The sequence below is a fragment of the Schistocerca serialis genome, chromosome 9 (genome assembly GCF_023864345.2).
Source record: "Schistocerca serialis cubense isolate TAMUIC-IGC-003099 chromosome 9, iqSchSeri2.2, whole genome shotgun sequence".
NCBI lineage: Eukaryota > Metazoa > Arthropoda > Insecta > Orthoptera > Acrididae > Schistocerca > Schistocerca serialis.
The window spans coordinates 496,060,405-496,081,869 of record NC_064646.1 but is presented as its reverse complement, the minus strand read 5'-3'; the positions used below and the strand labels follow the sequence as shown (position 1 = coordinate 496,081,869).

Sequence of the window (21,465 nt, the reverse complement as noted above, 5' to 3'; positions counted from 1 at the left end):
GCAAATAGGATCGAACTGATGCCCTTTGGTCCAGAGAATATTGATGTCAACCAATGCGCGTAGTTACTCTTCCACAGGAATCGTGGAATGACAGTAATCTGGCGACTGTATTTTATCTACTTATTTGGCCAGCCATTGCAAGAGCAATCAGTAGTCAACGAAGTTAACACCTTGAGTGCTAAGCCCGTAATATTACGTTGTCTTCAACGCTGGAAAGAATGCCATGCCGGTATTGTTACAATCCAGCTGCAGCTCGTTGTCTAAGGTCGCGTCTGTTGCGTTATGATTCACACACATTTCTTCGCCTTTTTTTGTCATTTATTAACATCAGATCAGTTGTTCGTGACATTACTTCTGCAGATAAGTGTGAAAGATGACTAACATTTTCAGACGAGTGACACACTGTGTTTCAAGTAGCGTGGTAATCACACGCAGACTTGCGGAGTGTCTTCACGGGTCAAAAGCCAAACAGAGGCTCGCACAACTGCCACGCAACACCCATAGTTTTCATCTGGCATTTTCCGCGAGAATTTTCTGAAAACACAAACGTTTTGATTTCAGTAATCTTATAACTGGCACATACTCGTAAATTTTGACAAAAGTGTACATGTTCAGAATCCTGAGAACTCGAGTCACAAGAATGTGTTGTTGGTTACTCAAATCTTAAAATCTAAAATGCGAAAATTTGTACCAGCAGTAAGTTGTTAAGCATATTTTTTTGTTAAAAAGTTATTCCTTCAAAAGTGGAGACAACGACGTTTCAGTAGAAGTGTGTCAAGCTTAACACAAATAACTTTCACGTCAGTAGAAATAATGACTGATGTATGTAGTTTGTAGGTATCGTAACATAATGATAACTTTTTAACTTAAATGTCTAGAATCAAAGTAATTACGCTATTACAACCAGGGGATTGATAACTAAACAGTGAATAATAAAATTAAAGCTAAAAAATTTTAATACAATTTTGACAACTTCTGGAACATATCGATCACATGCTACGTATTTAATGGACATTGCAAAAGAATCTAATGTGTTATTTGGATGAACTGTTCCACCTTTTGCTTTTAAGTACTTGTTTTATTTTAAAATAAATGATGCCATGACGAATTTTCATTACTGTATGTTAAACATACGTACTGTACGTGTCTATAGCTCAAGAAAAATGCATTTATTACTTACGTCAACCCATGCTAAATGAAATAATTACTTACATTTGATCGTATGTATGGTATAATGCATATGTATGTCAGAATGGGGAGCTTTTACAAACACTGGTATCGACTGCTACAGTCGGTGCCACTAGTAGGCGTCAGCGCTCTGGCGAGCAACGGGCGGCTTCATTCGTTAAGTAAACCAATGCAAATGTGTGATTGAAGCCATTTTATTGTTCGCAGGTCCCTTCATCTGGGTCGCCTTCCCGAGGACTGCATGACGGAAAACCTGCCGAAGCTATAGGTAGGCCTGTGCTCTCCTTTCTCTAATGTAATACCAGTTCTCGATTTTAGATGAGAGCTGTTTAATAACTTTAGTCGTAGCGGCTACGGAAGTACAACGATCGATTCTCAAACAGCTAAGCTTGTGACAGCCCAGGCCGCCTTTTCTTTGTATATGGAGACTGGCTTTGGTTAAATAATCATCTTAAGAGCAACTATTTAAAAGAATAAAGTGGATCATAAAACAATACATAAAATTACATTACAAAAAAGTGCATAGATGTACAACACCCGTATTGCTCTACCAATAGCTTGCACTAACTGTATAATATAGGCATGAAGAAATACTTGACACTGGGAATATATTACAACGGCCTAAGTATCGCTACGTGGTGGCCGAAAACATACTATTACACTAATTACAGCATCTAAAGACAATTTGAGTGTCGCTCCATGCGCGAATGGAATGGGAAAACCACAAAAGTAAGTGCTAGAAAGAGAAGTATCCTCTACCGTGCACTTGACAGTTGCTTATAGAGTATACCTGTAGAAGGGTGGCGGCGCCATGGGCGCAACTCATCTTGTGTAGAGTAGAAGTGCGTCAAAGAAGAGGCGCAAAGTGCACATATCAGTGACATGGTTGTATTGTCTTCTGCTTGGTCTGGACAAGGCTTCTTCAATATATTTCCATTCCTCACGAGGATACGACGTGTTCTGACACAGGATGGTCTTGGCACCCGGGAAAGGTTCTCTCTGTTACGTTGGTTTTCCGTTTCTGAATTAATCGCTTTGTGTTTGTTTCGTTCACATGGACAAACTGCAGTACCGCCGTCTCATAAAATTCTTTGTTTTCCACGGTTCATCCTCAACATAGGCACAATTCGTTCAAAGTTGGTGGAGCTTTATTAAATATAGGTTACCTCTTACACAGAAGATTACAACAACCAGCCACTTTTTACAATGCTATTTATTTATTTAAACAGCGCCGCTACGAGTTTCGAACCGACAGGTTCACCTTCAGACGGCTAGTTCACGTTTTACACTAGATTTCGCCTTTCGTTTCCCACCTGCCGAAATTTCCTTGGGGTGTTGGTGCCCTATAACCAAAACAAGATGTGAGACAATGTCTTTTTAACCGAAATTGTGCCTCACCACGATTTTAAGTGATGTAAACAAATTATTATTATTAAAGGGAAGATAGAGATGTTTCGGTTACTTACGATGACGAATCCGCGCCATTATGTTCCAGTGCCGGTTGCTCATCATCTAGCGGCAGCGAAAACACTGTATAATACACTTTCTTATATATATATATATATATATATATGCACATGACGTAAAGTACCATTCATACGCTAAGGAGTTTCATCACATGGAGGTACGTATACAAAGATGGCGATATTACAACCATAACAATGCGAAAGACTTCCACTCTCAGAGATATCTTATTATGTACATGTATGTGACAATAGAAATACACAAATTGCTGGTGTTATGTTACTTACTATTAACATTGAAAGAGAACTCATTAAAATTAAGATAAACAAATAAAGCAGTCAGTTATAAAGTGTTCCTGCAGTGATATTATGTAATTATTATGGTATACATGGGGACAAAACTATGGTCATTTTATGGCGTACATTGAAAGCATACTAAATGGGTTGGGATGTATGTGCATATATAAACATTACACAGTGTACTTTTTTTTACTTTAAATTGGAAAACAGGTGAAAGAAATTTTGAAGAAAGGCTGCATTGACTAACTCTTTTTGTTCATTGAGGAGATTTTGTGGTGATTTGCTTTTATGTACAAATATTTCAATCTCCTCAAGCATATTCATAATGCTACCTTTCTTAGCATGGTGCAGTACTTGTACAAGGTCTTCATTCCTCTTTATTCCATGACTGTTAGTAGTTGTGTGCATGGCAAATGTGGATTTTGAAATGTTGTTCAAATGTGTGGCATCTATAAGCTCTTTGAACAGTGTCTCAATGCTTCTTCCAGTTTGTCCTGTATAGTAAGAGGGGAAACTTTGACAGCTGAGTTCGTATATCCCCATTTTTTTTGGAGGGGGGGGGGGGGGGGGGGGTTGTCAACTGCTAACTGCTGGAGTTTGTTGTTTGTGTGGAAGTATATTTTAATGTTGGTGCTTTTAAATAGATTGCTTATTATACAGGATATACTTCCCAAGAAAGGTAGTGCAATATATTTTCTGCTATTTTCTACTGTGTCTTCCGTAAGCTGCATGGTTGTCTGGTGTGCAGCTTTGTTGGCTGGTGGTTTTTGGAGTTTTTGTGATAGTTTGTCTATCATAAGAGGACTGTATCCATTTTTTGAGGCAGTGTTTTTAATGGTACTGATTTCTTTCGTCTTATGCTGGTTTGGATGACAAGATGAGCTGTTGAGACACACGTCAATGAATTTTGGTTTTCTATAAATCTCAAAATGATGTTTATGGTTTTTTGTGATTTTTACGTCTAGGAAATTGATGCTGTTGTTGGTCTCATGTTCAACAGTGAATTTAATATTTTTGTGCATGCTACTCAGATTTGTTGCTAATGTGTCTATTTCCTCATTGGTGCCATCAAAAAGTATAATTGTATCATCAACATATTTTTCGTAGTAGATGATTTTGCTGTTGATGTGACTGTTAGCTTCAAAAAATGTCTGCTCTAAGTGATTTATGTAAATATCTGCTAACATCCTGGCTAGGCTGCTACCCATTGCCAACCCATCTTTCTGTTTGTATATTTTGTTATTAAAACTGAAGTAATTGCATGACAGTGCCAAGGTGAGTAACTCAATGAGTTCACAGATATCTGCCACTCTTAGTTTCTTGTGTTTGAGAAGATTGTTTCTAATTATGTTTATGGTGTCCTCTGTAGGGATGTTAGTATAAAGTTTTGCTATGTCAAGTGATGCAAACGGTTGTCGGTGGAATGTAAACATCTTTAATTTTGTCAATGAGTTCATATGTGTTCTTTAAGGGAGAATTTGTTTCCAAAGGTATAGTAGGTATTAAGCAGAGCAAACAATTTGTTATTTAAGCTATATGAAGGGCTGTTCCTAGAGTTCACAATTGGCCTGATAGGGCGGTTTACCTTATGGGCCTTAGGCTGCGTCCAGAGTCGAGGTGCAACGGGGTTCATGCAAATGCAGTCACGCACTTGCCAGTTAGTCAGGAGGAAGTTACAATTCTTTAGTGTTTTCTTAATTTTGGCCTGAAATTTAGAAGTAGGATCAAAATCTAATTCAGTTACGTTGTTACTATTGGAGAATTGCATGGTTTTGTCAATATAGTCTTTTTCATACATTATATCTGTGCAGTTACTTTTATCTGCTTTGACTATTAAAGCTTTATTCTTAGAAAGTTTGGAATTGACACAATTTAGAACGTTTAGGTCACTGTTTCTGTGTGAACTATTGTTCATAAGGTGTGTTGTTATTTTATTGGCTTTCAAGGCTAAAGCATGGTTTCCCTGATATTTAATTTAGCAGCATCACATGCAAGTTTAGCAGATGCAATAATGCCCTTCAAGTTATTGGCATTAAGTCTGGGCTCTATGTTACGCTTTACACCTTTGTTTGCGAGAGCAAGTCCATTATTTGTGAAACTGATGTTAGTTGAGTTAATAGTTCTTCCATGAAGCTGATGTTCACTATCATGTAAGTTTTTGGAGGGGAGATTACCTTTCTTCGTTTTCAAAGTATATAGTTTCTTCTTATGCCTATACAATATTTTCTTCTTTTTCAGTAATGTTCTCCATGTATTGTAAGATGTAGGAGAATTGAGGTCGCAGAGGTAATTTCCAAGTTGCGGCTGTAGACTCTAAGCTGCTTGTTGAGAAGATCTTTCTTTTTATACAGCATTTTGATCTCTGTCTTGAGCCACATGATTTCACATTTTGCTTTAACTACCTTGGCGGTATTGATTTTAATCTTCAGTTTTCTGTAGCTTGGTGTTATCTGTGCTGTCAGACATTTCTTGTTATATTTGATGTTGAGGTTGGTCTTTGTTAGGCTTCTTTTGCATCTTTTAAAAGCGTCAACGTTTCTCAATATCTGGCGAAGTATGCCTAATGCTATTTTGTCGAAAACTGACATTTTGAGCCCGTGGCTGTGTGCAAATAGATTACAGCCACGTTTTACAATGCTATTTATTTATTTAAACAGCGCCGTTTCCGGTTTCGAACCACTCCAAGGAAATTTCGTCAGGTGGGGAAACAAAAGTCGAAATCTAATGTAAAACGCGTACTAGCCGTCTGAAGATGAACCTTTCGGTTCGAAACTGGTAACACCGCTGTTTAAATAAATAAATAGCATTGGAAAAGTGGCTGGTTGCTGTCAACCTAAATTTTGTACACAACCACGGGCTCGAAATGTCAGTTTTTGACAAAATAGCATTAGGTTTGTTAAGTGCCTGTTCGTCCACTTTAAGTAGTTCAGAAAGCAGCTGCTGAATTCAAATACGACTGAACTTCTCCCGCAGATGATTGTAGATTTAAGCTAAGGTTTCTGTATTGCAGTAGTGAAATATTGTGCAGCGTTTTCTTGCACCGAAAGATATGTGAAAGCAGTTATAATTCGTCCCACAGGGGAAGATATTTTAAAAACACAAAAGTTGCGCATATATTTTCCAGATTAAGTCAATGAATTGAGAGGGTGAAGCTACAGAATGATATTGTTACGACGCAGAGGAGAATAGTCTTCAATTGAGAGTATTTACTTCTTGTAAATATTACTGACTCGCTCCATTCCCGGCCGGTTGGGGATTTTCTCTGCCCCGGTACTGGGTGTTTGTGTTGTCCTCATCATTTCATCATCTTCATTCGTGATAGTGGCTAGGTTGGACTGCGTAGAAAAATTGGAGTGTGAAAAAATTGTGACTTGGTACGGGCGCGGCTGACCGCGTAGTTGAGTGCCCCAAAAACCAAACATCATCATCATCATCGTATTACTAAGTCGTAGGTATTACTATGTTGTAAAAATAGGTTTATCCTCATATCTTAATATCGGTAGATGACGAAGATTTTGAAGTGACATAATGTTAATATCTAATAAGATAGTCCTTTGTAAACAGTGTTTTATGTTATAGTGTACATCGTATTTTGATACTGTTGCTGTATCTTCACTGGATTATACGAAATCATATAGTATAAAGACAGATTTTGTTTAGAAATCAGACATTTCTGGATAGAAATGGATGCCATTTCTTATACAAGCAAACGTTTCACAAGTCTTGTTGGGGAATCGTCAGAAAACTACACGCTTTCTGTCAAACATATATTTTGTATTCTGCTCCTCCCGAGGCGATGAACAACAACGACAACAACAAAAACGGGAATTTTGCTGAAGAACTGTAATTCTGTCCTTCGTGAAAAGAAAGAAAACTGTCAACATAATTTTTCCAACTGTTAGTTATTTATCGTTTCACCTGGTCAAATGTAAACAAGACAATCATCGCATTATTATTGGTACTAAACGTGTAATACCTATACAGTAAGTCGTTAAATCGCCAAGATTAAACATTTATTTCAGCTACAAATGAGAAGAACTGAAACTGAAGTCGCCCACTTCGCTTATGAACTCACCTTTTCACCCTCCACTGCCTTACTCGTCGGTTTGATGCCTCAGCCCGTAAGAGACACGGGATTGCGCGGTGTGTATGTATCTATATGATCTGAGATTCCGCGTGCTGTTGGACGGACTGACATGAAAGACGCGGAAACTACCGAATGGACGCCACAGCCTCACTGCTACATTTTATACGAAGAGTTAAATCTAAGAGAAATATCTGAGCACGGTGGAAGATTACGTATGTCGAATCCTGACTAAAAGGGAACAAAGAAACCGGTTTCTCAGAAATGTGTGAATCCTGTTTAGACCACCACTTAGGCCGCAAATGAAACAGTAATTCTACATCCACATACATACTCCACAAGCTACTGTAGGTAACTGGCGGAGGGTGACATGTACCACTGCTAGTAATTTCGTTTCTGTTTCATTCGCGAATGGAGCGAGCGGAAAATGACTGTTTGGCAAACACTGGCATCCAGTATTAAAGAAACAAACGGAAATTTTGGAAAGTTGCGTTTATTTTGTCACAAAACAGTATAATCAGGTGACAGTAAACTACAAACCGTATAATGAATACAGAACGTAGACAACTGCAACATGCATAACGGTAGACAAAAATGATGTTGTCCGTTTTTCCAACTTAACGGATTTACGCACACACTCCGACAAGTGATTCAAGCGCTTGGTATATGGTGTGACCACCCCTGGCAGCAATACAGTCCTGATAAACGACGGGACATGCTGTGAATGATATCAGTCTCATGTTGAGGCAAGAACGCCCATTCTTCCTGATGGGCTGCTCCCAAGTCTTGGAGAGTGGTTCGTGGATGCTGGCGTGATGCGAGCCGTCCCCCTAGTGCGTCCCAGACATGCTCTATGGGATTCAAATCGGGAGAGCGAGCAGGCTACTCGTTGCGTGCAGTAACTTCCGTCTCCAAGGAAACATCAACCAGCCGTGCTCTGTGAGGTCGAGCTTTATCGTCCAGCAATACGAAGTCTGGGCCCACAGCGCGTTGCAACAACCGCACAGGAGGTCTCAAGATCTCGTCACGACACGTGACAGCAGTTAAACCTGGCTGATTTAAACGTACAGTTTCATGAAGAGGTGTTCGAGTGGTCAAAATAACCCCTCCCACACCATTAGGACCATTTTCGATATCAGTCTCTTTCCACAATGGTTGGGTCCCGATATCGTGTTCCACGTGCCATCCAGATACGAATCCATCGAGAATCACGATCCAGGCCAAATCGGGACTCATCCGTAAAAAGATCACTGTCCCACTCTACGACTGTCCAAGTGGCATGTTGACGACTCCACTCTAAACGTCCCCTTCTGTGAAGACGCGTCTGAGGTACACATACAGCAGGACTCTAACAATAAAGACAACTCCGCTGAAGCCTTCTGTATACCGTTTGCCTCGATACAACTCGTCCAGGGGATGCTGCCGTGCAGTACTAAGGCGGTACCTTCGTGTGCTTACAGCCAAATAACGGTCCTCTCTTTCTGATGTCGCACGTCGTTGGCCCCGCCCTTGTCTTCGGGATAGTTTCGATCTCAATAAACTGCGACCACATCCGAGAAACAACATAATGACTCACATTAAGCAATCTGGCCACATCAGGTTCCACTCTTCCTTTGGCCCTCCACCGGAGAGAGTCTGGTAGCCGTCTTCTCCGTGCCACACAGCACTGTCTGTGACTGTGTGCACAGTGGTTGTGGATGTGGGACTACCCGGCAAACACTGCCCCGTTTGATTGCTACCCTGACGTCATCACTGGCGTGGTTGTATGTAGACCAGAATGGCTTCTTCGGAGCAGGACACGATGGTACGGACCCCTGTTGACAATTTGTATCATTCTATCATGAATTAGACACAGGACGAGGAAATAGTGCTTTGTTCTTTTAATTTTGGACACGAGTGTACTTCCATACAAGCCCCAACGTGTCATCGTGTTCTTTACCGAAGACATACGTTGGCGTCAGTCCAATCGTTATGTGGCCTGTGCCAAATGCCGGTTCTCTAAACTTTCTCAGTAGTGTTCCGCGAGAAATAGGTCTTCTTCCCCGCATGAAATCCCGATAGAGTTCGTGGAGGATTTGCGTAATACTCGCGTGTTGATCGAACCTACCGGCAACGAATTTAGCAACACGCTTCTGAACTGCTTCGCTATCTCCCTTTCATCCGAGCTGGTAGGAATCACAAACGTCCGACCAGTACTCAAGAATGGGTCGCCCTATAGTTCTATAAGCGGTCTCCTTTATAGATGAGCAGCCTTTTCCCAAAGGATCTCAATAAATTGAAATCGACCATTTGTCTTCTGTCCTACCGTCGTTCTGTGCTCATTCCATTTCATATCGCTTTGTAACGTTACGCCCAGATATTTGATGCTCATTGCGATGTCAAGCAGCACATCACAAACACCGCATTCGAACATTACAGAATTGAAATTCTAATGAAATCCAGACCTTTAGCTGCTTATAGGCGTTGATAAATATCAACAGGGACAGTAGAAAAATGAAAAATGTGTGCGAAGAAGATCATTGGCCCGTAAGCCTTTCTATATGAAGATGGTATCTGTTCTTTCGGATATATATATACTATTGATCGAACCTACCGGCAACGAATTTAGCAGCACGCTTCTGAATTGCTTCGCTATCTCCCTTTCATCTGAGCTGATAGGAATCACAAACGCCCGAGCAGTACTCAAGAATGGGTCGCCCTATAGTTCTATAAGCGGTCTCCTTTGTAGATGAGCAACCTTTTCCCAAAGGCTCTCCGAACCCTGGATCACTACATGCCAGACGCTCTATCTATCTATCTATCTAGAGAGAGAGAGAGAGAGAGAGATTTAAAATCATTCTTGAAGTACCCTTTTATTTAACTGAATGCTATTCGATATAAAAAAACCATTTGCATGATACAAAAATTGTGCTGCGCTTTGCGTGTCGCATAATATACAGGGTGTTACAAAAAGGTACGGCCAAACTTTCAGGAAACATTCCTCACACACAAAGAAAGAAAATATGTTATGTGAACATGTATCCGAAAACGCTTACTTTCCATGTTAGAGCTCATTTTATTACTTCTCTTCAAATCACATTAATCATGGAATGGAAACACACAGCAACAAAACGTACAGCGTGACTTCAAACAATTTGTTACAGGAAATGTTCAAAATGTCCTCCGTTAGCGAGGATACATACATCCACCCTCCGTCGCATGGAATCCCTGATGCGCTGATGCAGCCCTGGAGAATGGCGTATTCTATCACAGCCGTCCACAAGAGCTTTCAAATGCCCCCATAAATGAAAGTCAAGAGGGTTGAGGTCAGGAGAGCGTGGAGGCCGTGGAATTGGTCCGCCTCTACCAATCCATCGGTCACCGAATCTGTTGTTGAGAAGCGTACGAACACTTCGACTAAAATGTGCAGCGGCTCCATTGTGCATGTACCACATGTTGTGTCGTACTTGTAAAGGCACATGTTCTAGCAGCACAGGTAGAGTATCCTGTATGAAATCATGATAACGTGCTCCATTGAGCGTAGGTGGAAGAACATGGGGCCCAATCAAGTCATCACCAACAATGCCTGCCCAAACGTTCACAGAAAATCCGTGTTGATGACGTGATTGCACAATTGCGTGCGGATTCTCGTCAACCCACACATGTCGATTGTGAAAATTTACAATTTGATCACGTTGGAATGAAGCCTCATGCGTAAAGAGTTGCACTGAAATGAGGATTGACACATTGTTGGATGAACCATTCGCAGAAGTGTACCCGTGGAGGCCAATCAGCTGCTGATAGTGCTTGCACGCGCTGTACATGGTACGGAAACAACTGGTTCTCCCGTAGCACTCTCCATACAATGACGTGGTCAACGTTACCTTGTACAGCAGCAACTTCTCTGACGCTGACATTAGGGTTATCGTCAACTGCACGAAGAATTGCCTCGTCCATTGCAGGTGTCCTCGTCGTTCCAGGTCTTCCCCAGTCGCGAGTCATAGGATGGAGTGTTCCGAGCTCCCTAAGACGCCAATCAATTGCTTCGAACGTCTTCCTGTAGGGACACCTTCATTCTGGAAATCTGTCTCGATACAAACGTACCGCGCCACGGCTATTGTCCAGTGCTAATCCATACATCAAGTGGGCATCTGCCAACTCCGCATTTGTAAACATTGCACTGACTGCAAGACCACGTTCGGGATGAACACTAACCTGTTGATGCTACGTACTGATGTGCTTGATGCTAATACTGTAGAGCAATGAGTCGCATGTCAACACAAGCACCGAATTCAACATTACCTTCCTTCAATTGGGCCAACTGGCGGTGAATCGAGGAAGTACAATACAGACTGACGAAACTAAAATGAGCTCTAACATGGAAATTAAGCGTTTCCGATGTCCACATAACATCTTTTCTTTATTTGTGTGTGAGGAATGTTTCCTGAAAGTTTGGCCGTACCTTTTTGTAACACCTTGTATATATTTCACAATTCATATCGTTCATCGACAATGTCGCAGTAAACATGCAAAACGGCGATGTGATTCAGTCGATCTCGCAACGCAGTTTTTCTTAAATAATTCTTGCATCGACGTACAAAAGGAAAACTTGACATAAAGCAGTGTTCGGCCTGTTGTATAGAGTCTCTTACATTTTTATAACATTCTTGACTCGCTGCGATAAATCCAAATTGGTAATAAGACTACGCGAGCAACGGAGAAAAGACAAAAGTTTCTGATATTCCTTTGTTGTAACAGGAATCGACATGTCGGGGATTATGACAAACACCAACAAAATGACTTCACTAATTCTCGTTACACTGTGACACTGGTGCCCAGTGTGTCAGGCAGTAAATGCTGAATAGTCTGGTAAACGACTTTCACTGCTCGCCTACGGCAAGTGCTCAGAATAAACGTACGATTACCGGGAAATTATAACAAATATAAGAAAGGAGTACAGGACGTCTATGCGCCACTTCTCCTTTTTTGTTTTCGTAGGTTAATTACTTAGCTTATACGTTTTCAAAAGAGACGTGTTCGTGCACTGAAAGAGCAACTACGCACTATGCCCATACCAACACCCCCCGCCCCTATAGAAGACAAGAGCGGTCCTATGACTCCATGTGCCTGTGCCTCCCTGGTTCACTCCTGGCGATAGCCTTGTTTCTGATGGGCACTCGCCTTCTAGGGCAACGTACTGGGTTCTACCACTTAAGAGCACTTCGAGCAACTCACTTACCTGACAGCCCGTTTCGGATGCTCGGACCCAGCGAGTAGGACCAGTGGTCAGCACACTGCACTCGAATTAGAAAGGATGACGGCTCAAATCCGTGTCCGGCCATCCATTTCCGTGACTTCCCTAAATCGCAGCTGCCAAGCGCCAGGATGGTTCCTTTAGTAGTGGAGCGACAGGGGTTCTGGACCACTTTTACCATCAAATTAATAACAAATTAATTATTGTTGTTGTGGTCTTCAGTCCAGAGGCTGGTTTGATGCAGCTCTCCATGCTGCCCTATCCTGTGCAAGCTTCTTCATCTCCCAGTACCTACTGCAACCTACATCCTTCTGAATCTGTTTAGTGTATTCATCTCTTGGTCTCCCTCTACGATTTTTATCCTCCACGCTGCCCTCCAATGCTAAATTTGTGATCTCTTGATGCCTCAGGACATGTCCTATCAATCGATACCTTCTCCTAGTCGAGTTGTGCCACAAATTTTTCGTCTCCCCATTTCTATTCAGTACCTTCTCATTAATTACGTGATCTACCCGTACAATCTTCAGCATTCTTCTGTAGCGCCACATTTCGAAAGCTTCTATTCTCTTCTTGTCTAAACTATTTATAGACAATGTTTCGCTTCCAAACACGGCCACATTCCATGCAAATATTTTCAGAAAAGACTTTCTGACACTTAAATCTATACTCGATGTTAACAAATTTCTCTTCTTCAGAAATGCTTTCCTTGCCTTTGCCGGTCTACATTTTATATCTGCTTCGACCATAATCAGTTATTTTGCTCCCCAAATAGGAAAACTCATCTTCTGCTTCAAGCGTCTCATTTCCTAATCTAATTCCCACAGCATTTAATTCGACTACATTCCATTATCCTCGACTTGCTTTTGTTGATGTTCATCTTATATCCTCCTTTCAAGACACTGTCCGTTCCGTTCAACTTCCAGGTCCTTTGCTGTCTCTGACAGAATTACAATGTCATCCACAAAACTCAATGTTTTTATTTCTTCTCCATGAATTTTAATTCCTACTCCGAATTTTTCTTTTGTTTCCTTTACTGCTTGCTCAATACACAGATTGAATAACATCGGGGAGACGCCACAACCCTGTCTCACTCCCTTTCCAACCACTACTTCTCCTTCGTGCCCCTCGACTCGTATCACTGCCATCTGGTTTCTGTACAAATTGTAAATAGCGTTTCGCTCCCTGTATTTCACCCCTGCCACCTTCAGACTTTGAAAGACACTATTCCAGTCAACATTGTCAAAAACTTTCTCTAAGTCTACAAATGCTAGAAACGTAGGTTTGCCTTTCCTTTCTTCTAATATAAGTCGTAGGGTCAGTATTGCCTCACGTGTTTCAACATTTCTATGGAATCTAAACTGATATTCCCCGAGATCGGCTTCTACTCGTTTTTTCATTCGTCTGTAAAGAATTCGCATTAGTATTTTGCAGCTTTTGCTTATTAAACTGATAGTTCGGTAATTTTCACATCTTTCAACACCTGCTTTCTTTGGGATTGGAATTATTATATTCTTCTTGAAGTCTGACGGTATGTCGCCTGTCTCGTACATCTTACTTATCAGGCAGAAGAGTTTTGTCATGGCTGGCTTTCCCAATGTTATCAGTAGCTTTAACACAATGTTGTCTGCTTCTGGGGCCTTGTGTCGACTTAGGTCTATCAGTGCTCTGTCAAACTCATCACGCAATATCATATCTCCCATTTCATCTTTATCTACATCCTCTTCCATTTCCATAATATTGCCCTCAAGTACATTCCCTTGTATAAACCCTCTATATACTCCTTCCACCTTTCCACTTTTCCTTCTTTGCTTAGGACTGGTTTTCCAACTGAGCACTTGATATTCATAGTGGTGTTTCTCTTTTCTCCAATGGTCTGCTTAATTTTCCTGTAGGCAGTATCTATCTTATCCCCTGTGTTATATCCCTCTACATCCTTACTTTTGTTCTCTACCCATCCCTGCTTAGCCATTTTACACTTCCTGTCGATCTCATTTTTCAGACGTTTGTACTTCTTTTTGCTTGTTTCATATGCTGCTTGTTTATATTTACTCCTTTCATCAATTAAATTCAATATCTCTGCTAAATGTGATTTGAGACTTTCTCGGCGTATTCCATTCGTGAAATCTTCTCGGGTGATCAGCCGAGTAAAGGCGTCGTCTTCTCGCAACGTTTCGAGGGGTTTCGTACCCATCATCTTCAAGCGAAGATGATGATGGGTACGAAACCCCTCGAAACGTTGCGAGAAGACGACGCCTTTACTCGGCTGATCACCCGAGAAGATTTCACGAATATCTCTGCTGTTACCCAAAGATTTCTACTAGCCGTCATCTTTTTACCCACTTCATCTTCTGCTGCTTTCACTATTTCATCTCTCAAAGTTACCCATTCTTCTTCTACTGTATTTCTTTCCCCTTTATTTGTCAATTGTTCCCTAATGCTCCCTCTGAAACTCTCTACAACCTCTGGTTCTTTCAGTTTATTCAGGTACCACCTCTTTAAATTCCCACCTTTTTGCAGTTTCTTCAATTTTAATCTACAGCTCATAACCAACAGATTGTGGTCGGAGTCCACATCTGCCCCTGGAAATGTCTTACAATTTAAAACCTGGCTCCTAAATCTCTGTTCTACCCTTATGTAATGTATCTGAAGCCTTCCAGTGTCTCCAGGCCTCTTCCACGTATACAACCTTCTTTCATGATTCTTAAACCAAGTTAGCTATGATTAAGTTATGTTCTGCGCAAAATTCTACCCTTTGGCTTTCTCTTTCGTTCGTTACCCCCATTCCATATTCACCCATTACTTTTCCTTCTCTTTCTTTTCCTACTATCGAATTCCAGTCCCCCATGACTATTAAATTTTCGGCTCCCTCCGCTATCTGAATAATTTCTTTTATTGCATCATACATTTCTTCAGTCTCTTCGTCATCTGCAGAGCTAGTTGGCATATAAACTTGTACTACTGTGGTAGGCGTGACTTTGTATCTATCTTGGCCACAATAGTGCGTTCATTACGCTGTTCGTAGTAGGTTACCCGCGTTCCTATTTTTTTATTCATTATTAAACCTATTCCTACATTACCCCTATTTGATTTTGTATTTATAGCCCTGTATTCACCTGACCAGAAGTCTTGTTCCTCCTGCCACCGAACTTCACTAATTCCCCCTATATCTAACTTTAACCTATCCATTTCCCTTTTTAAATTTTCTAACCTACCTGCCCGATTAAGAGATCTGACATTCCACGCTCCGATCCGTAGAACGCCAGTTTTCTTTCTCCTGATAACGACGTCCTCTTGAGTAGTCCCCGCCCGGAGATCCGAATGGGGGACTATTTTACCTCCGGAATATTTTACCCAAAAGGACGCCATCATCATTTATCCATACAGTAAAGCTGCATGCCCTCGGGAAAAATTACGGCTGTAGTTTCCCCTTGCTTTCAGCAGTTCGCAGTACCATCACAGCAAGGCCGTTTTGGTTAGTGTTACAAGGCCAGATTAGTCAATCATCCAGACTGTTGCCCTTGCAACTACTGAAAAGGCTGCTGCCCCTCTTCAGGAACCACACGTTTGTCTGTCCTCTCAATAGATAACACTACGTTGTGGCTGCACCTGCGGTACGGCTATCTGTATCGCTGAGCCACACAAGCCTCCCCACAAACGACAAGGTCCATGTTTCATGATGGGAAGGACAAATTAATTAATCAGTTAATCAGCCCCCATTCCTGATGATCTCATGAGTTTTCCGCAGCCAGCACGTCGGTTCCCCTCAGGGAACTCACAGCTCCCTTCTCTCCCCGCCCCCTCTTCCACGATGTAATCGAAGATGACAGCCCGGAAAAAATGGTGGGAAATTCAAATTTATTGGCGGGGATATCAAATTTGTTTGGCCCTCCCCCAGGCCCTCGTCTCCCCCCCCCCCCCAACACCCCCCCTCTCCACATTGTGGAGCGTTTGCGAAGAGCAGCCCGAAGTTGACGACCTCTACATTTAATGTCATCTTCCACAGCGACGATGTAGCAGATGTCTAGGTGTTCCATTCTGAAGAGAGCAAGAGTATTGATTCCTTAATTGCAGCCATGTACACAATCACTGTTTCGGTGCTGGCCATCCCGAGAAAGTGTTGGTCTCGCCAGGATTCTCCCCATCTCAAACAAGTGGTGTCAATCAATCATTATTTGGTAATCAACAGTGTACCACTTGACGGATGGGACCGAAAGATGGTACAATGTACTGCTATAAGCACCACAGCAATTCTACCATATTTTCCATAATTTCAATGTTGACCGACGACACAGCAGCATGCATCCCAATTTCTGTATTATCGCTGAACCACCCGTCCACTACTTTGCGTGTAACACACAGTAGATTGCGACTGTAGATAGATGGCTGTGTGGTACATCCATTCATTGTTAATTCTCGAACACATATATACCAAAGTATATGAGACAGCGTCCTACACCGATGCGCGTGTGGTTTATGCGTGATGGAGCTCCTGACGGGCGAAGTTTGAAGCAGTTTACGTAAATCAGCAGTGCTATCAAATTTGCAGTTTTGTTCTAGTGTCTAGGGTCAGTACCAAGAGGGTATTGGTAAGGGAGAAATGATCGTAGAACATAAACACATGCACACTGGAAAGACGAAATATAGAAGTAGACGAGAAGGAAAAGAAAGACAAACATATTCCTTTTGGCACAGTTTTAATTCCGCCTACTCGCTCACCTAGAGAAATTTGTGTGTAGTAGACGTTCCGAGACACAGAGCTAATGGAAGCTGTTGCTGCGTATTGTCCATCATATGTTTTCGGCGAAGAAACCTACTCACTGAGAAATCGTAAGACAAGAAGATTGGGACTACGTAAGAAATTAAAAGCACTATTCATTTTATATTAGACTTATACAGCGGTCAGATAACATTTCACCTTATATAATATGTTTAACTGTCTATTAGCAGCGGAATGAGTAAAAAACATGATGCACAGATTTGCACATCCGGATTTCTGATTTCTTCCGCGAAGGAATGGGTTGAGCATAGGAGGCGTGGTTTGTGGGGTCATTCCGATAGTTCACAAAGGGCCATCTATTTCGGGAGTAGTTAACAGTTTGCTTCATTGTCCTTGTTTTCACGTATATTTTGCTCTCTTGGCCACGGATGAGCAGAAGTACTATCGATGTTATATTTATTAATATCACTCACTGAGCATCGAAATGCAAAGTTTATATTCGTGGTATATGTGTGGCCCCAGTCGATGTGCGACTGTTTTTTTTTTCTGCTTCGGTGCCTCTCTTCTTTTGAACTTTTCCTTCCTTTTGTTTTTCAGAGAGCGAAGGAGAGAGAGAGGGAGAGAAAAAAATGGTTCAAAATGGTTCAAATGGCTCTGAGCACTATGGGACTCAACTGCTGAGGTCATTAGTCCCCTAGAACTTAGAACTAGTTAAACCTAACTAACGTAAACACATCACAAACATCCATGCCCGAGGCAGGATTCGAAAAAAAAAAATGGTTCAAATGGCTCTGAGTACTATGGGACTTAACTTCTGAGGTCATCAGTCCCCTAGACTTAGAACTACTTAAACCTAACTAACCTACGGACATCACTCACATCCATGCCCGAGGCAGGATTCGAACCTGCGACCGTAGCGGTCGCGCGGTTCCAGACTGTAGCGCCTAGAACCGCTCTGTCACCTCGGCCGGCTGAGAGAGAGACAAGAAGTACGAAAGAATTTCAAACGACGCCTCAGGCTAAAGAAGAAGAAAAAAAGCAGTCAAACATCGAATGAGGCCACATATGCAGTGTGGTTCGAAACTTCATGTTTCGAAGCTCAGCGAGCGCAGTTGATAAAAATAACATAGGCAGTGTTTCTGCTCCTCTATTTACAAGAAGGAACATGTGCTTAATGACAAGCACATCGAAACGAACTGTGACTACTCACGAAATGTATGCACGCAACGAAATTTTAGTGAAAAGAACAAGTGATTTTGCCACCTCTCGAAACTCATTCTCAACAACATCTTGTTGTTTATAGATGTCACATAGTCTGACCAGTTAACGAAGGGCTTGCATTGTCTAACCAGCAAGAAATAGATAACAAAAGATTTTCTGTCTGATTTTTTACCCACGTGTTTTACGTAGAACATGTTTTGTTCTTAGACCTCAATAAAATAAGACCATATTAAGAGCACAGATGTGCGGAAACCTGTCAGGGCAAACAGAGTTGTATAATAAGATTTTGTGATTTGCACAGTCGGGCGGAATCCTGTTGCCATAAGTTTATTTTGTTCTTCTACTGCAATCTAGAACTTACTTCCACGGAGGTTATAACTAAACAGTCGCTACTTGAGCCAGTGTAGACAGAAAACTGTTTACCGTATGCGTATCGCACTTTGGAGGAACGGTGTTTGTGCGCTGCAGGGTTTGCGTTGTTGGCAGTTGGCAGCTGCGTCACGAATTGCGCCCCAGTGAGCACTCAGCTGCAGACGGTCAACATGGGTCTGGGACAAGGTGTGCATGGCTTTCCTCGTAAAGTTGTTTTATCAAAACAAAATCAATAGTACTGCTGCTCATCCCGCGTATCGACGCATTAAAGAAATTCTGGGAGCTCCACTTTCTGCACAGGTGTTGACTAACATCATTCGGAACTTCGAATTAACTGGCGATTTGGGAATTGCTCTCGGGAGAGGCCGACTGCCAGTTGCGCCCCAAATTGTTGAAGAGGTTTGCGTTGCCACGGCTGAGAATGCTGGAAGCAATGTGGGATCTTCGAGCCGTGCACGAGCTGTGTCGCGCGCGACAGCTGAACATTCCGTGCTCCACCGCTGTTTTGGGTAGCAACAGAGCAGTCTCAAGCGCGGTTCCAGGCTGTCCTGGAGCAACGTTTGGAATCTGGAACGTAAACATGGTACAGAAGTAACAAGTGTTACCCTCTCATATATAAATTAAAAGGTGTTTCTTCTAATGGTTTATTTGTCTGCAAGTCCTTACTAATCTTTGCGCAAAGTTTCATTGTCCTGTAATCACTCACGTTTCATGGGGGTCCTCTAAGGTTGCCAAAAATTAATTCTAATCGCACTGTACGTCGCACCCAGGGCACTGCACGCATGTACAAGGCTCCTTTTCCACTGGATTCTATTCCCTGCTTTCTGTCCGCAAACATACTCCATGCTGACCTGCAACAGAGATTCAATCTCAGACCTTTCCTTTGGTCTGACTAGTGGTGGTAACACCCACGAATTTCAAAAGCCATCGGAGTTTACCCATCCGAGAACGTGAACTGCCCTTACAAGCCTTTCGTTTCTCATCAGGCGTGCAATGTTTGGTCTGTTGCAGATCTCATCCGGCTCACAATTACGCCGACACAATTGTGCCGAATACCCCATTCCCCGATGACCTCATCTTGTACCGGACCACGTTGTTGTGTTTACGTTGTGGTCTTCAGTCCAGAGACTGGTTTGGTGCAGCTCTCCATGCTACTCTATCCTGTGCAAGCCTCTTCATTTCCAAGTAACTACTGCAACCTACATCCTTCAGAACTGCTTACCGTATCCGTCTCTTGGCTTCCCTCTACGATTTTTACCCCCCACGCTTCCCTCCAGTACTAAATTGGTGATCCCTTGATGCCTCAGAACATATCCTACCAACCGACTCCTTCTTCTAGTCAGGTTGTACCACAAATTTCTTTTCTCCCCCAATCTATTCAGTACCTCCTCATTACTTACGTGATATACCCACCTAATTTTCAGTATTCTTCTTTAGCACCACATTTCAAATGCTTCTATTCTCTTTTTGTCTAAATTGTTTATAATCCACGTTCCACTTCCACACATATCTACACTTCATGCAAATACATTCAGAAAGGACTTCCTGACACTTAAAATGTCTGTATTCGATGTTAAAAAATATCTCTTCTTCAGAAATGCTTTTCTCGCCATTGCCAGTCTGCATTTTATATCCTCCCTACGTCGACCATCATCAGTTATTTTGCTTCCCAAATAGAATAACTCATCTACTACTTTCAGTGTATGATTTCCTAATCTAATTCCCTTAGCATTACCTAATTTAGTTAGACTACACACCATTATCCTCGTTTTGCTTTTGTTGATGTTCACCTTATGCCCTCCTCTCAAGACACTGTCCATTCCGTTCATCTGCTCGTCCAAGTCCTTTGCTGTCTCTGACAGAATTTCAGTGTAATGGGGGAACCTCGAAGTTTTTATTTCGTCTTCGTGGAATTTAATTCCTACTCCAAATTTTTATTTTGTTTCTTTTACTGCTTGCTCATATACAGATTGAATAACATCGGAGAGAGGCTACAACCCTGTCTCACTCCCTTCTCAACCACTGCTTCCGTTTCGTGCACCACGACTCTTATAACTGTTCAAATGTGTGTGGAATCTTATGGGACTTAACTGCTAAGGTCATCAGTCCCTAAGCTTACACACTACTTAACCTAAATTATCCTAAGGACAAACACACAAACCCATGCCAGAGGGAGGACTCGAACCTCTGCCGGGACCAGCCGCACAGTCCATGGCTGCAGTGCCCTAGACCGCTCGGCTAATCCCGCGCGGCTCTTTAACTGTCATCTGTTTTCTGTACAAATTGTAAATAGCCTTTTGCTCCCCCTTTTTACCGATGCCATCTTTAGAGTTTGCAAGAGAGTATTCCAGTCTACATTGTCAAAAGCCTTATCTAAGTGTACAAATACTATAAACGTAGGTTTGCCTATCTTCTATGAGAAGTCTCTGGATAGAGGAAATGTAAGATGAGATAAAAGAAATTATTCAGATAGTTAAGGGAGACAAAAATTTAATAGTCATGAGGGACTGGAATTCGGTAGTAGGAAAAGGAAGTGAAGGAAAGTAGTAGGTGAATATGGATTGGGAGAAAGGAATGGAAGAGGAAAAGGCCTAGTAGACTGGACCATAGATCTTCCTTAAGACTTTCCGCTCGAAAAAGAGAAAATTGTTGCAGTCTTTTTTCCGGGCTGTCCAAGTTTCGCAACCAGAAGCCCGAATGGTTCATAGACATTGGAGTCGTGCTCGTGGCCAGATACTCGGCCTGCGATTAATTCACAAGGAGATCAATGCTGCCCGCTACCACGGCGTCGCTCATTCGTCTCGATTCTTCCTCAGGTCTGGACAACAGGGCCACATCGTCGGCAAAAGCGGGACTTGTGATTTTCTCACCCTCTGCCCCCATCCTA

The 21,465-nt window shown here is 42.0% G+C and overlaps 1 protein-coding gene across 1 annotated transcript in view; it reads left to right on the top strand.

Annotated features, from left to right (window-relative positions):
• The first annotated feature begins 1,390 nt into the window (after positions 1-1,390).
• LOC126419154 (transcription factor ETV7) overlaps positions 1,391-21,465 on the top strand; it is a 106,815-nt gene continuing 86,740 nt past the window's right edge. The window contains exon 1 of the mRNA XM_050086265.1: positions 1,391-1,456. The gene's annotated coding sequence lies outside the window, so the exon portion shown is untranslated. The remainder of the gene's footprint in view (positions 1,457-21,465) is intronic.